Source organism: Chanos chanos, chromosome 8 (genome assembly GCF_902362185.1).
Source record: "Chanos chanos chromosome 8, fChaCha1.1, whole genome shotgun sequence".
Lineage (NCBI taxonomy): Eukaryota > Metazoa > Chordata > Actinopteri > Gonorynchiformes > Chanidae > Chanos > Chanos chanos.
In genome coordinates this window covers 42,809,605-42,824,612 of record NC_044502.1, presented here as the reverse complement: position 1 = coordinate 42,824,612, position 15,008 = coordinate 42,809,605, and the positions used below count along the sequence as shown (strand labels likewise).

The 15,008-nt window shown below is 41.0% G+C and overlaps 1 protein-coding gene across 2 annotated transcripts in view; it reads right to left on the bottom strand.

Annotated features, from left to right (window-relative positions):
• ptk2ab (protein tyrosine kinase 2ab) overlaps positions 1–1,994 on the bottom strand; it is a 60,445-nt gene extending 58,451 nt beyond the window's left edge. For both annotated transcript variants that reach the window (XM_030783303.1, XM_030783304.1), the window contains exon 1: positions 1,906–1,994. The gene's annotated coding sequence lies outside the window, so the exon portion shown is untranslated. The remainder of the gene's footprint in view (positions 1–1,905) is intronic.
• Between the last annotated feature and the right edge of the window lie 13,014 nt (positions 1,995–15,008).

The window sequence follows — 15,008 nt, the reverse complement described above, 5'->3', positions numbered from 1 at the left end:
CATTATAAGACCAACCGCCCAGAGGGACGCAAGTTCGTTTGCTATTTAAACAACGTGGGCGCTGTACGGGAAAACGATGACTGCGTCGGCCTGAAACAAGCAAAGACGCTTGCGTTTCGGTTTGCCCTGCGTTGCGCTGGGCGTACGATAGAGCCCAGAATGTGTTTCAGATATCAAAAAGGAAACATGTTTCCTCTTCCCCGGCTCGTGAAGGATATTAAAGCCATAAAATAATAACATGACTGCCAGTCTTGACATGATGATGAATGTTTTGCACATTCGTCATTTGAATTTATGTCCAGAGGCTGTGTTTTAAGTAATGAGTGAATAATCAGCATGTCACTTGCAACTGGTGTGCACCTAGTTGTTTAGCTGTTGAGATTCAGAATACCAGACGTCCTATCCAGTTTAGGGGTTTTTTTTCACAGAATTTGAAGCCACGGGGAGTAAGGCCAATCAACCATCCAGCACTGACAGACTCACACTGGTCATCAGTATTCCTCAGGCCCTCAGACCAAATCTAATTTCACTCATTCAATCAACTTCAGGAGCAGATCAATTAAAACCGATTTAGACCAACTGCTGACCTAATCCATCATCTTTCTGGTGCTTCTCTAAATCGGTAATCAAAACGACAGTCTGCCCAGTCACATCAACGATCCATCAATACGGCTTTGGCTTTCTCATGAACCAGCATTGTTCTCCTCCACTTCACACTTCCAGAGCACAGAGAAAAGAGTCATGTGCTTCAGACACAAATCCCCTCAAAAAACGACTAATGCTGAGAAAGAGTGAACGCCCTCCTTGATACAAATGGTTAAACCTCCATACAACCAATCCCGGACTGGAAACCTACATTTCCCTGGGTTCTACAGTATACACAGGCATCTGGTTTATAAATCTATCATTCTTTCACATGCTCAAAGTCCTTATGCTTTTGTTTGAAAGCCCCTCTTCTGTTTGTTACCCCTCTCATTCCTGAGACGGGGCCTCAAGATAAACTTCCCTCTTGTCAAGGGAATATTATAACCTATGTATTTCATGTAGCATAACATTTCAAAACAGAACAAGCAGCAATACGTCTAAATAAGAGACAAAAGTAATTAAGCCAACAACACAGGCCAACAACTGCCTCAACATCCATTCTGTGTGTGTGTGTGTGTGTGTGTGTGTGTGTGTGTGTGTGTGTGTGTGTGTGTGTGTGTGTGTCTGCGTGTGTGTGTGTGTGTGTGTGTTTGATCAAATAGTTTGCAAGCTTTCGCTACAACATCTTCCTACGAATAATCCCAATGAAGGAATCTTGAAAACTGGAATTAACCATACATCTGAGATTATTGAGATGAAAACATACCATGTTTTATTTTCCCCCAGGTAAAACCAGTATATTTTGTGTATGAGGAGTGAATAGAGAGGTAGGGACATGTTGGTGAGTGCAGAGAAAAGACCTCTGGGCATGCTCGCGGCCAGCACAGAACAGAAAGTCATTAGATCCTCTGGTACTGTGTCTACTGCTACCCTTCATAGAGACCATTGGACAAGGCTTACCTTTACCTGGATCAAGCACATTCAAAACACCACTTTGGCATTTTCAAAGATCACTCTATACAGTGTAATGTTTTAAACTTTCTGTCTCTACACACAAGATTTTACAGATTCATATTATCAATCCCTTTACACGGGACTGCTTAAAATTCACTGAATCGCTGGGCAGAAATATTGAACATTGTCATACAACAGCTCTGTAACGAATCGACCTTTTTAACACGTTCACTGTTTTCAGTCATTACAAACTCGTTTGTGTGTTCAAGTGAATTCACCAAGACAAGCGCACAAGGAAACAGCTCTGTGGAAATATTCATTTAATATCATTTTTGGGTTGAAAAAGTGAAAAATAGTTCTGCTCACCTGCATAGTATGATATCCTTGTTATATCTGTAAGAAAGCAGAAAGAGAGAAAGACGCGTGAGTCATAGCGGATTTAACCTTCGCGTCCGTTTGTGTGTTGATATGCACACACGGTTATGGCCGATTAGATGTGTGTGTGCGTGTGTGTGTGTGTGTGTGTTGGCTTTGCCTGCTTTCGCCTGAGCATAGAGAGCCCTCTAGCTGTCATGTCATTAGCACTAGCTCAAACAGTGGCAGGTTGTTCACAGCCTGAGGAGAAGTCAAACAGTTCCAGCTCAAGGATACAATTTACTGGGCTGTGTCACATCGACACAATAAAGCCAGACATGTTTCATTTAGCCAAGGGACGTCTTAAAGCTGGTGGGTGTTTGTCTGAATCTTTGTCAGCCTGAGAGAGAGAGAGAGTGTCTTCTGTCATTGGATAAATCACATGTACCCTTCCTCTGATTGGACAATAGAGAGGATTAAAACAGCAGGACTCATTTCCTGTATCATATCACCGTTCTGAATCAATTTAATTCACTGACTGCCAGGCTGTGAGACAACACTTTTCCCTCTCAAACACATTACAAACATAACAGTCATAATGTGGGCCATAGCTGCAAATATTACAACAATACTGATCTCTCAAAGCAATCATCTCAAATTAGCATATCACACAAAAGACACTAATATTCAGCTCTGATCTTATCAAAGACTTATTACCGTTCAACTTGAAAAAAGGACATGACTCCAACGGCGAGATAATTTTTACTACGCTGGAGTGGTTCCATATCAAAATATGAGCTTGTTAGTCATTCTTTCTGGCTACAATTCGTTATTAGATCAAAATAACAACATAACAAAAAAAAAAACACATCTAAACGCTTTTTTCATGAAACTGAAAAATGAGCTCATCTTGGAGATAAAGTGAGTTTTCCCCGTGTTGCTATGAGATACTGACTAAACCTCACAAATTGAAAACACACAGTTCATGTTTCTCCACAGCAGAAATAAAGGTCCTGTTTACAGCTTCATCAAAGGGAGATTAAATGTGTGCAGATGTTGCATATGCCACATTTGCGGTGTATAAAAGCAACGGTCTAATGAATAAAACATGCGCAGCCAGCGTTCTGTTGCAGTGTATCAAACTGAGGCGCGTATTTAACCTATATGTTCTGCTCCGTCATCCCTTACGCAGCTTCACTACATACAGACCAACGCACTGAATCAAGCGCAGTTCCCGTCTGCTCTCTTGTCTTCACCTGTCTGTGTGTGTGTGTGTGTGTGAATGGAGATTACATTCAGTGGTCATTAAAAGGCAGCGCTCACATCCAGACAGCGGCCCGCCGATGCCTAGTCGCTGATAAGAGTCTTAACGCCTCTCTCCACAGCCCATTAGTATTCCTCTGCCCCCTTTCACATGCACAAGAGACACGATGAGAGCCCCCCCCCCCCCCCCCCCCCCCCAAAAAAGAAATCACTATCTAATATAACACTCGTTCCCCACTTCAAGAATATTAAAGAGCTTTCATGTGAAATAAACCGTTCAGTCAAACAGGCTTAAAACGAGGGATGAGGGAGAATTTAGTGGAGAGCGGTGGAGATGGAAAGAGGTCCAGATGATGGCTGACCCTGGCAGAGTCAAAAAGAACCCTTTTCTTTTTCTCTTTTTTTTTTTTGGCAAAAACTGCACACATCATCCATTCAGTCATTCTAGAGATGATTAAAATATATATATTTATATATTTATTTACATATATATATATATATATATATATATATATATATATATATATATATATATATATATATATATATATATTTTTTTTATTTTTTTTTTCTTTTTTTCCATTCAGCATTACATTTTCAAACAGGCAAAGGACAGTGCTCTGATTAAAACAGAACATGCAATTCTAACAACTGACAGACCGTAAATACACTATCCAAACTCGTATAATATCTGCAAAGAAAGACAAAACGAGAAAAGATGGGGGGGGGGGGGGGGGGGGGGGGGGGGGGGGGGGGGCAAAAATGATATGGTTGTCTCAAAAGCGTTTTAAAGGGACCAGTCACACGGCAACAGGGGACAGGGAATGGGAAACAACCATTTCTCCAGCGCTCTTCTCTGTTTGGAGGTCATATTAGACAAGCATATTCGACATTGGTTGCGGAATTTGGACTCTTTCAGCCAATATCTGGAATGAAGTCTATTCCAGCTACTTCAGGCATGTGGCTGTTGACAACGTACAAAATCATAAAAATGGACAATGGGTGCATTTATGTGGCTCAACACAGCAATTTCATGAAATTGTGGAAAATTATCACGCAATGGGCTTGGGGAGGGGGGGGGGGGGGCATTCTATTTGGGTTTGTCTGGAATTGCGTTGAGTGTTCAAACCGCTTCCTCTTTGATTTCTCTGTTCAAGCTCACCTGCTGGGCAATAAAGTCAGATAGCAGTACGCACGGGGCTATATCGAAGACTCCCACGCAACCTGCTCTGACCTACTTGAGCCATTTATTGGAGTGGGGTTACGATTCTGGAGTCTGGCAGAAAATTGTCTCGAATCTCTTTTCTCATACCTTCTCGTTCTGGTGATCAAGTTGGCAATCTACCAACCTCCTTTTTCCTAGGCTGGCTACAGATCTGTGTTCAGAGAGTATACTTGGGCAGCAAGTAAAAACATCCATTTATCACAGATCACAGAGGCAAACTCAAACTGTGACAAACCCTAATGGAGAGCAGTGAAGTGTTTCATCAAGATAGACTGGGCCTGCCTGGGCTGAGGTCTCAGCTGAATACACAGACAGTCCTCACCAAATGACACATGTTTCTGTACAGAGATGTCCACAGAAACTCTTGACTGTCACAACGCTGCTACGCCCCAAGCCTGGAACAGGCTCAACATGACGTGGACTGTTCAGAATGTTAACGTAAGCATTTCAAGTAAACCAGGACAATAAACGTCCTTTCAGAGTGCTGTGTGTATCGTGCATTCCCTTCCCAAAAAAATCGCAGACGTACCAAAGCGGTTGCAAAACAGGGGCGGGTGTGTCTCTGTGTACACTTCATTTCAGCCTTATCTTAAACATACAAGAAAACAAAGGCATCGACTGATCTTTGATACCGTACTTTGCAAACACTTAATTCCATATTCCAGATGCAGCAATGATGACTGGTAACGATGACATAACGATAATTTAAAAATAAATAAATAAATAAATTCATATATGCAAAGCATGACAAACTGACGAGACCCTGAGAATGATAACGACTCATTCATTAGTTGATAAATTATCCTTATCCTGACCCTAAGCTTTGAGGGTTTCAGTACCAGGAAGGTGTGCGTGTGTGTGTGTGTGTGTGTGCGTGTGTGTGCGTGTGTGTGTGTGCGTGTGTGTGCGCATGTGTGTGTGTGCTTTCAGAGAGCTTCCATAAACACTCACCGTTCTTACAACCCTTCCACACAAAGCACTGAAATTCTCAAAGTGAGACTCCATTTTGAGAATCTCTTCTCAACACCACCTTTCTATGCATCACAGGAAAAAAAACAAAAACGAAAACAAAAACAAAAAAAAAAACAATGTTTTGTGCTTATTTGCTTACAAATCGTTTTCCAAACTGAAGTGTGCACAAAAAAAAAACCTAACAGGACCCCAGAGTGCCGTGGAGGAAAAGAGGGGAAAGCAAGAAAAGGAGGGGGGGGGGGGGGCTGTTTTTATTCGAGGGGGTGGAATGAGAAGGAGAGATATGGAAGGCAAGACTCTCACAATGCCAGTGAGAGATACAAAAAATAAATAAATAAATAAATAAATACATAAAAAGCTCTATCAGTGCAACCTGATTAGTAAGCTTCTTTGTGCTCAGAGCAGAGACGCATAAATTTGACATACGCATAAAACTCGGCTCCTTTCTCAGCAGTCAAATCCCGGTGTGGGCGTGTCTTGTTATGACAGTCTCGTTTGTTACGCTTAAGTCCTCTGGCTAACGACCCGGGAGCAACATAAATAAACAAATAAATAAATAAATAATAAAAGGCATATACCTGGAAAATTCAATTGTCTGTCTTTCTTTTTTTTGAGTGATTACAACGTCAGCAAGAAATGGCATAATCATCTTTAATCCAGTGCCTGATGACAAATGCATCAAGACCTTGGGGTTTCTCCGCATGAAGCGCATGTTTATCAATGTGAGGCTATTGCATGTTTAGCATAGCAGTAGCCCTGGATTCTTAACAATTCTCACTACATACAACAACAGTCACAAATGTAGACTTTTCAGCATAAGATACGCCCCAGTTAGCTCATGTGTGTTACAGGGAAAACGGCTTCAACCTCAGATAGGCTCCCTTCCTCCCTGGTAATTAAAACCCCAAAAAAGAACTATGAGAGTGTGCCCGAGATTCTGTTAATGGGAGATAAGGCAGCCAGACAGATATATCTCGCCATGTCCTTCCTCTGGGATACACGCCGTCATGCAGGCGGTCCTGTGACCCTGAAGAGCTGTGTGGGCTGACAAAAGCAAGAAAAAAAATGACAAAAAACCCCCCAAAAAAACCAACAACCAAGGAACAAGGAAAAAGCAGACAGTAATAACCCACTAGTTTACTGGATACTGTGTTGAGATGTCTGTTGGTTAATAACACTCATATTTTAAAAATGTGTTGTACAGGTGATGAGAAAGAATCACTCGTTGGCTGTCTTTTAAGAACCACAGGGTGTGATAGTTGACTGCGGTCAACCTAGCTGAATTCTTGGGAAGCTTCCAGAAGGAAGTTTGCCTAAGACCCCTGATTACTGGAGTGAAATGAGGCGGTGTCGCCCCTAATTAACTCATGACAGCTTGTCATAAATCACTAATTTCTTGATTTGTTTACTCCTTTGATTGCCAGACAGATAAGAGAGGAGCAGAGAGACACTGAAACTGCTCAACACCACAAACGGTGGATGGGAGACTCTGTTTGGTGTCTGTTTTGGGTTAGACTCTTTTGAAAGCGGTGTTCTTGCATTTTTAAAAGTCAGTTAAAAACAAAACAAAACAAAAAAAACCCTGTCCTCCCTTCCCCTCTGTTCTGCATTGAGGGGAAAAACCCACTTCAAACTTTAAACGTTTGAAATGAGAAACCACACAGGGGAAAACAAGTGAAACATCATTGTTCTTGATCAATGCCGATTCTGCATCCAAAGCTCACTCCAGTAGAGCGCAACACACACACAAATCAAAGCAACACCAAGGACAGACTGCATTTCCTCGACACAAAAAAAAATGATGGAAATTGAATCTGATTTCTTCCCGCTAAACAAAACGGCAATAATTTCACAGTTAAGCTTAACGTAAGGTTTGACTGTTGGTTTCTCCATGGCGACATTTACACAAACAAGCAGCTGAGATGAGGTCATCTTTTCTCAGAGCCTGGAAAAGGATACTACGAAAAAAGTCCCCCTCGGAACGCTTTATTGATTCAAATACATCAGACCTGACTCAGCAAATCCTCTCCGACACGGTACAAGGGGGAAAACAAGAAAACAAGTCCATAGATTATGTATCAGCCGCTTTGAACTAGCGTGTCCTAACAAGCGTTACGCGGTGTTCTGTGTCTTAACTCTAATAACTTAAGAAATCACCCCATGTCTTACTCTGCTAACACACATGGCTCCTTCCCAAAAGCAAGAGTATAGCACTGGATTATACAAAGCTAAAAGTGCAAATGAAAAGTCAAACTGTCCAAACAGACAATATTGGACAGTTCGTTACGTAATACGTGAGCAGTGGAACTCTGTGACATACTGCAAAGGTAAGATATATTCAACGTTAGAATTTCCCTTGGGTACGTGTTTGGGATCCACACTGTGAAAACTTCCTCCTCCTAAACTTTCACGGCTAAATAAACAAGGAGCCTAATTTACTGGGTTTGTTTTTGGCAATAGGTTTATAGCCACAGGGTAAAAACTTCCTCTGGGTGTAAGAAAAAAAGTAAGAAATGAACAGTCTACCACAACAAAGCAGTCTACATACAACTATGCAGTCTGCTACAAGACAAGACAAACTTCACAGGCATAAGAGGATGAAACATGCTATGTAATACTGCTATAATATTTTAAGTGAGCTCATAAACTAATATTTGGTTATTAGCTGATTCAGTGCGTTTAAGAGATGTGGGGTTGTCTACTGAACTGAAAGCTGTGCCTATGAATCTACAAGCCTAGATCCTTCAAATGCTGTTTAATGAGAGGTTTCCTGAGCAAAAAATTCATGAAGATTGGATGTGACTGGCCTCCACAGACCCAATAGTTTTGACAGCGTATAAAACAAAATGAAGTGTTGAGTCAGGGAAATGGGAATCACATCACTGAAATTCATTTTCTCACCATGATTACAACCCTGGAGCCAAAGCTTAAAGTTGCTGTTTGTGTTACTGAACGCGCAATCAAAACAATAAAGCCAAAATTTGAGGGGACCGTTAAATGAATGGTTCTTATGACAGAAAAAGCGTCTGAAGCAAATTTTAAAGGAAAATGTGAACTAGACAGAGTGAAAGGCTTTAAAATATTTCTCAGATTGCAAGGGTTATTATAGAAGGCCACAGTATTTAAGTTAAAGTTATAATAAACATACATCGTTCAAAAAAAAAATCATCCAATAACTCAGCCTTTACATGGACTCAGCTTTGTGAAAACAGCAATATAATCTGTGTAATTTATCATTTCCCAGTCAACATTAGGTTCAGGCATAGAACTCTTCTGTCAGTCATTTTTTCCAGGGGAAAGCCTTGGTGAGAATAAAGCCAGTACCTATGGGAATTCTGGGTAATGTCACTCATTCTAATGGTGAGTCCCAACCCAGTCAGAGACTAATGACAATACCTGCCTTCAGGCTTTCAGTCTCTGACCCTGTGTGTCCCCTGTGTGTGTGTGTGTGTGTGTGTGTGTGTGTGTGTGTGTGTGCGCGTGTGTCTGTGTGTGCGTGCGTGTGTGTGTGTGTGTGTGTGTGTGTCTGTCTGTCTGTCTAAGTCCATCAAAAATAATAGGAAAAAATGACGTCACGTCACAAATATAGGTCAGCGTGGATTTGTTCCAGGAGGTATATGGGTCAAAAAAAAATAAAAATAAAAAATTAATAAAAACTGACCAGTGTTTCTGCCGAGGTTCATCACAAATGTTACTGAAATGTTTGACATGTGACAGCAGTGAGTCTTCCTCCCAAAAAGCTCTTTGCAATAACATTCCACCATACAGCATAATATCCAAGTCCAATTTAAAATACCAATTACCAGGGGGAAAAAACCCCCCATAAAAACGGCAAGTCATACATTTTGATATAAAAGAGGAGTCATTCCTCACCATCTGTGAACCTATGTTGCATTATTTGGTTCATTATTTGGGTGAAACTGGGGAAAGTGAGTCAAATTTGGGCTGTACCTCTCTGTCCATTTGCTGGGTAATTGGAAGGTTGTAGAGAAGAAATCTTGGCCAGGCACAAACCTCAACACGCAGAGTATGTTGGTAATGAGTTTAATAAAGAGGACAGAGAAAAACACTGTACCTCACTGTTAGTTCAGTGTACAAGAGCAAACAATAAACAGATGGGGAAAAAGTCAATTTGTTGTTTTGTTTTCTATATGTTTACATATCAATGGCATTTTAATTCATATCAATAATAATAACTGACTTGGTGACGGATATGGATGTAAGGTAAGCGTGGAACTCAATACCTGTCAACATTTCCTATTTAATGACAGGCTCTCAACTGTCAGCTAAGAGTAGATGTCAATATGACATTTAATAAGGACTCTGTCAAAATCACACAAGTAAGGAAATGTGATTCATGTTGCTCTTCAAAAACAACACAGAAAATCACTCACACTCTCTCTCTCTCTCTCTCTCTCTCTCTCTCTCACACACACACACACACACACAAGAAATACACGAACACTGATTTATACAGAAATTCCATTTCGTATCGAACTAACCACTTTTCAGGCTTATTCTTTAGCAATCTTTGCTTCAGAAATGTTTTATTGAACTGAACAGGTTTCTATATATTCTCTTCCTAAAAGAGGATTTTATGTTTTGAATAATTCATGGTGATGGCCTTTCCTGTTATTTTCATTATTTCTTCAGCACACATATCACATGCTGGGTTCCACTCTTCTTGGAAACTCTGTATGATTTAAAGATCTTATACGGCACGGGATCTGATCATACCAGAGGTCTCACAACGCCATTTCTCGCTGATATAAATAACACCTCACTTAAATGATTAATGAGCAAAGACGCTCCTTAAGTCCTAAATTCCACCGATTTCATCTAGAGTTATGACGAAAGTAAGGGAAACAATGAACTTCTGGGGGCTGAATGCATGGGTCTTTTCGGTTTATGCTCCTTAAATTGAAATTACAATGTGACTCAACTCAAACTAATAATCACACCACTGTTGACATCATCGTGCAAACCCTGCTCTTGACCAAAGTTCTGTTGAGGCATGTCATTTTCACATAGGAATTTGCTCAAAACATTTCAATGGCGTGCAGTACATGCTTCCATGCCCTGTTTTGATGTATAGAACATTCTATGGTGCCCCCACAGCAAGATCCAACACACCAGAGCTGTCCACATAGAGGTGTTTGGACATATACCAGACGGACTTCCTTTCTCAATCAGCACACTGCCTTAGCCAGTGGGCCCGTAGCTTTGGTACCATGTTAAACAAAAGCCCATAAAAATCAAAGCTTCTCAGTTTAAACGGTGTTTCATCGAGCCAATGTTACACCTTCTGGCACAATCTTCAGCAAAATTGGTTTTATTTTACTTAAACCAACCCTCAGCAATCCGTCACAGTCTACGCAGCGAGTACTTCCGTTGTAACGTCAGTGAATTTTTGGGATTTGGTTTTTGGGATTAGATTTATCTCTCCAACAACAGCTGTGTTGCCACCCTTGCAAACAAAACAATAGCGAAAAGACAGTGAGTAATGTTTTGACGTAAAACTTAGCTTTCCACACTGTCTGCTGTCTTTAACTACAATGGGATCAAATTAGTGTTTACGTGTATATGGTTCAACTGTCTATTAAAATGAGTAAACTTAGGGAAGCAGCTGCTAACATACACAGCATTCAAAAACACACCCTGAAGCACCATACTTCTCTGAGGTAAGTTGCCTGGAATTCCTTAGATCGCACAAATATGACAAATATGAAAAAAAAAAGGCTTCATACTGTGTGCTTTCAAAAGGTCATTTTCACACAGATCTCTTCAAAAAAATACATATTCTTGGTTTTGAGCATAAGCGTAGACTCATTGTAAGACCGCTCAGAATCGAGACACTTTATTGTTGTTACAAACTTCTTCACCTGCCTCTGACTGCTTCCACATGCAAGCGCATGTATGTCGAGCACATGAGCAAATTCCTTGCCTTATCTGAAGAGCTGGCTGTCTGTCTTTCTCTCTCTCTCTCTCTCTCTCTGTCTCACGTTAAACTGTTTGTGATACAACCTTTGGGACCATGTACAAACCTAACACTTCAGGACTGTAACATGCTTCTTCATCACGTCTCTTTCCAATTCGGTACAAAGCTAACAGTTCATGAAAGGTACATACCTCCACTGGCACAACTCAGAATACTCCAGAACTGCATGTTTCTTCCATATATCTATTCACCAGAGGGATCTCTGTCTCGCTATATGTTACCCGTACTTCTCATGCAATGCTGAAGCAGAACTCTGCTCTTCTGGCCAGCCGCGCGCACACACACACACGCGCACACACACGCACACACACACCTTGAGACCTCCCTCCCTCGGCTCCACCCTCTACCCTGTTCCACCAGCTATGACTTGTCAAAAACCAATACCATGCAGAGAGAGCGGGCAGAGGAGCAGCAAGGTTTCTCCTCTGGATCAATGTTGAAAGTCAAGCAAGACCTTTGATTTCATATTAACCAATACATGGCAACCGGACTGAGGAAGGAGCCTTCTTTATCAGGAGAATGTATTGTAACTGAAATAAGCCAAGTTGATTAATGAGGGTAAAGACTTGTTTTGGAAACCTCACATGACTCATTCTCAAAAATATGGTCTGGTTTTTCTTTATGACTAAAAATTAATAATGAGAAACAAAATTTACAAAATAAAATAAAATAAACCTTTTGCAGTAAAATGGTAACCATTCCCTTGGAATGCCTTATTCTACACCTGTTTATAGACGGAAACATATTTCAGTCAGTCAAATCAAACATCGTGTAGGCTACTAGCTATACCTGCCATGACAACCTCAATTACCCACACATACATTCCACCCGACACTTAATTAAAGCTCAAAACCAAAACAGACGACGGTTTTTCCACGCAAGTCCTCGAGCCGTTTCTCTTTATATTCCAGAGGACCGTTGAGAACGTGAGTCTGCGGGAGAGATATGACAAAGCTTCAAAGATGAGTTACCTCAAAACGAAATGAGAGACGTGTCTGAATTGCTGATAAGACGAAGGGTTGACGTGTTTCTGCTGTTTACTGAAGCGTTGTATGTTTCCACAGTGCTGATGTATTGTCTACCATGCATCAACGGCACACATTAACTCTTGCCAAACAAAAAGATCTGTTTACCCTAAACTAGAAGTAGATACGGATATTATTTTGAAACAATGATGTAATCTAAACAACATAAAACATGTATACACACAATTAAAGGATCATTGCAACCGGATCAATAAACAGGTTGAGTATAAAAAGACCCCACACAACTGGCAAAAACAGTTATCCATCTATCTTTCAGTAGGGTACCTAGTGTCTATTGTTAACGAGACTCTAAAGGCAAAACACAACAAAAGTAATGCAGGCAACAGTGAACTAAGCCCGGAATAATTCGTTTCATCCATCTCAACTTGTCAAACAAACTGAACTGACCAACGGCACAAGTACGCCAATGAGATCATACCAATGACTGTAAATAAACTGTCACTCAGCTACCCGGTTATATTTGGGGTCGCTGGGTGATATTCACCTCTATGCAGTGTAACACTGTTACCACATTGCGTTTAGATAACAATGCATTTTGCTCAATGCAGAGATCCTAGGTCACAGATGTCGGCAGTGCACCAATCAGAACATTGGACTACGGTTTATAATATGGTTACTTGGTACAATCCTCGGCATTCGGTAATATTCAACATATATCCTTAAATAAAAAAAAAGAAAACAAAGCTATAAAGAATCAGTGACGCTTGTTTAGCATGGCTAGATGCACTTTCGTGAGCATGAACCAAGTAGGACTGACTTCTTGCCAACAATTTTGTACTAATAACCCAACCCGATAGCGCTTCTGCACTACGGCGTATTTCGCATTCCAAATATTGTCAACACAATGTCAGCAAAATTCGGAAAGGCGTCTAAAAGGTTGCCTGTTACCACAGTCGTGCTCTTCGCACTAAGCTAACAGGCTAACATTTAAGTTATTTAATTTTTTCAGTTTCAGATTCAGACTATGAATATTCTGCTGTTGGAGTCATACTCACTCAAATATTTTCAATAATGACTCTTGAGCGTCTGCTTTCAACTCGCGCTATTATTTCTCCAATAATGTCTTTAAATCCCGTTATTGGTGTACTTCCTCAGGCTCCGTGGGGTCTTCCTTTTCCCAGTCTCTACAGCCAGTTTGCTCCCTCTCCCGTTCCCACTGACACAACGCCACTGCATCCCAGGATGATTACTCCAATATGGCTGACGCGTAGTAACCCGTCCAACAGGCAAGAACGCCCATAGAATCCGATAATGGTCATCAGGTGGTAGCACAAACTTCTCTCCGCTATTTTGAATGGATTATACCACAGGACAGTGGTTCACTCTGTTTTTCAGAGACCGTTGAAAAACCATCAAAACCAATCGCCATTCTATTCGCAATCTGTTAAAATATATTATTTATATGTGTAGATACGTAATGCTCATTTCATGCTTGAATCACCTGTCATTTTTTCATAGAGAAACCGATCTTTTCCAGCGTTTATAATTTTATGTAAATTTATTTATTAGTACCACAAAATACACAGCAAAATACATCGCTCCCCCACTCCCCAACACACACACACACACACACACACACACAATAAATACAAAAGTTCATTCATATGACATAACATACAGCTTTTTTTTTTTTTTTTTGGAGCCTTGTTAGCTGGCGGCTTGTGTCGTTCAGAGACAGTTCTTGTGCATAGCTCCAGATGTCATGCACACCCACACAGTCCAATGGAATTGAGTATCTGTGTGTCTTCATTGTCTTTCAAACACATTCCCGAAAATTCCCTCTGCTGACATCCAAGCCTTACAGAGAAAATGCACTGCAGCTTTCAGGGTCAGGGAAGCTAAGGACCAGCCACCCACAACCCCCTGCTGGAAGGCCAAACCCCTGGCCTGTGTATGGGCGAGAAGAATGTACAACAGCGTTCAAAATGCCCTAAACACTGAGAGCAAGATGCAGATGCTCAAGCTTTGTTCCAACCCAAAGTAAAGTCACAGCACTACTATGTGGAACTTAATCTAACAGTAGCAGCTGAAAGAGACTTTGACATTCATTTTGGATTGACCAGGAGAATGAAATTCACCCAATGTTAGTTTTCTCACAAGTGTTGTCTGTCAGAAGCTGCCTTCTTAAATGAAAACTTGTGAAAGGACAAATATTTGCAAACATTTGTTAAATTAAAACATATTCATAATGCAGAACATAATGGGAGTAGGAATGGCAATGTCATTTCTTTTTAGTCACTGGTAATATTTCAAGTGGAAAGAGAATTAAACGGTTTGACATTGGTCCTGACCTACTAAAGGCTCTCCCTTATTCACATCTGACTAACTCAGAGGATTGCGTAGTCATGCAAGAAGTTTATTTGAATGACCGCTCTGAAACAGTTTCAGTTTCAACAATTAGAGGTGAGAACGGTTCCCTGAGAACATTGACCATGTTTGAACACACCCCAGGTACCCCGTAGTTCGCCGACCCTGCCGTTAAAAAAAAAAAAAAAAAAGAAAACTCACAGACGACTTGTGACACACCGCTACCAGCCCCTCCCCTCCCCTCCCGAACATCTGGGTTTACTGAGCGCGGTCTCTTGAGTCCGTCCATACTTCCACCGTCAGG